Source organism: Penaeus vannamei, chromosome 19, assembly GCF_042767895.1.
Source record: "Penaeus vannamei isolate JL-2024 chromosome 19, ASM4276789v1, whole genome shotgun sequence".
NCBI lineage: Eukaryota > Metazoa > Arthropoda > Malacostraca > Decapoda > Penaeidae > Penaeus > Penaeus vannamei.
In genome coordinates, this window is record NC_091567.1 from 15,099,917 (window position 1) to 15,100,854 (window position 938).

Genomic DNA, 938 nt, shown 5'->3' on the forward strand with positions numbered 1-938 from the left:
GGAAACGAAAATTACAAATGCAATGAAATAAATAAAAGATGTGAGTTATGCTGCAAATGAATGACATAAAATCATAGGACATTGTAACATGAAAGATATGAAGATGTGATTATATACAGTATTTTATATATATACCTTTAGAAATAAGATTAATTTCATACAAAGATATTTTAGTTGAAACTTTATACACATATATGAACGATCCCTGTGATCGGAGCACCTCTGGCAGAAGTATGTAGAATGAGGAGGAACAACTATAAACCTAGCTCAGACTTTAATGCTATGCCTGCTTACCCAGAATACTCTTGGGAAAAAGTAGATATATTTTTTTGAGTTCAATATGCTATATGGAAGGAAGTGGATCTACCTGTTTATATGTACCTTGATGATTATATATTTTTTTCTGGACAAGTACAAAGCATTGAAGACATGAGTTCACACTCAAACACACACATTCTCACACTCATGTCTATATTGTGTGCAAAGCTCTTTGATAGAGATAAGGGGACCCCAGAGCAAAGACTAGAAATGTGACGCGAACTTTTGACCTCGAGTGCCCAGCGAAGGCTTTTGAGGGGTTGGAAGGCAAGACATACATGCCATATCTCACGGAAGGCGATCTCTGCCGCGAGTCCCAGTAAAGGGCTCATTTCCAAGTCCTTGACGGCTTTTGTGACCAGTTTTTTGTCAACGACATTCCATGGATCGTTTTGTGTCTGGATGTCCTCTCCGGGTTAATTGCGTCATCTACTGGAGGGAGGAAAACTGACTTCTAGGAAATCAGAAACATTTCCTTCAATTTATAACCAGAATATTCAACACAAACGGTAAGATATGGAAGTCATGCTAGACATAGGCCAGGAGTCATTCCTTGTCAGGGCCCTTCGACATGCGCAAGAGGCCGGATGACACATTATTGCTATTTAAATCTCAAGAAC